Consider the following 1,662-nt stretch of genomic DNA (forward strand, 5'->3'; position numbering starts at 1 on the left):
AAAAAAAAATAATAGAGGGAAATATTGTTACTATGAAGTGCTCACCCCAATAACCATTCAATATCTTTGCCTTTTAATTTGTATTTTGGTTATAATAAATGAGTTAAATTTGAGGATCCAGTGATGAATTTGTGCTATGTACACAGACTTCTGGTGACTAAGAATCACTTGGAGTAGCAGCTGTTGGAGAGGATGGGAGGGCACTGATGGATTCCCTGGGCCTGAGCCTCATGTCCTGTTAAATCTCGGTATCAACAAGTCTATTCAAAAATGTTTATTGACAAAAGAATAAATGTAATGGTGCATTTAGTTGTGCATAAATGTGCATAATATTAGAGAAAGAAAATTCAAGCAAATAAAAAGATGCTTCTCTAATGATCTATGGCTCTGATACTGCCCTTCTGTGAGTAGCTGACATTTTGATATTCACACCAAGTTTTAATTTCCTCTAACAAACCACTGAACTTTTAGCTCCTGTTTATTTCCATGTGTGTGCAACAGAGGCTGTTACCCATATCCTTCCTTTATGCCCCCAGCCTACTAGTTTTACCTGGTCCCTAACCCACAGCCAATTCTTTTTTTGTTTTGTTTCGTATTTTAGGGAAGGGTCTACAGGGTGTTCAGGGTCTCACTACTAGATCGGACTTGTAGTGATCCACCTGTTTACAGCCTCCCAAGAGCTGGCATTACAGGCACCCACCATGCCCAGTCTCAATTGCCATCTCAGTGTGCCCTGGGTGTGGGACCAGCACGGGATTGAAACCCAGGTCTCTGCGCCACAGCCAACTCTTAATTTCATCCCATTCCTTCTGTCTCCCTTGAATCCTTTACCCTATCTTCTGGGTGTTCCAACTGTCATCCAGTGTCATGACCAAGACTATAGCAGTGGACAGATACAGAAAGCTACAGGGGCGAGAAATCAAAAAGAGAAATTCACGAGATCTGGCAACACAGTTGGGGAAGCAGAGAGATGCTCAGAGCAGTTGAAGATGACTCTTTGGTCAGCATATGATGAGAAGAGCGAAGGCTTTAGGAAAGAGAGGAGCAAAAGGGGGTGTGGGCACAGAAGGGAGGCTGAGATCTGACCAGAGAATGCCCAGTTCAGCGGCAACATCAATGTTCTGGTCAGCTTCATATCACTGGCGAGTCAAGAGTGCAGGGCACATATGTGGCCAGGTTCTGGCAGGCCTGAAGAGCAGAGGGCTAAGGACCTGAGGAGATTCCCAAAGAGAGCAAAGTCCAGAAAGCCGTGGGATCTGACTTTCAGGTGTCCCTGGCCACACACTCTAGTTTCCAGCATGGAAGGAGCGACACTTGCATGTGTTTATTCCTTCAGCATGAAGGTGGAGAAGAAGTTAATCCTTCAACCACATATGGCTGAAGCAGATGTCAGAGCAATAAGGGGCAAATGTCCATTATTCCTCTAAATCTTACTTTTTGAAATAAAGAAGTCCTTAGAATCATTTCTCTGAAAGTTCTTTGCCCTAAGAAAAAAAATTGGGACTGTGTTTGGGAACCCAAAGGCAAGGCTGCTAAGGTTGCTGTTAACAAAGACCCAGGGACTGTGTATTAGTCAGCCTTTCATTGCTATGACAAAACACCTGAGGAAAACAATGTAAAGAAGTAAAGATGTATTTTGGCTCTTGGGTTCAGAGGGTTGAG

The sequence above is a fragment of the Octodon degus genome, unplaced genomic scaffold, assembly GCF_000260255.1.
Source record: "Octodon degus isolate 3935 unplaced genomic scaffold, OctDeg1.0 scaffold00015, whole genome shotgun sequence".
Taxonomy (NCBI): domain Eukaryota; kingdom Metazoa; phylum Chordata; class Mammalia; order Rodentia; family Octodontidae; genus Octodon; species Octodon degus.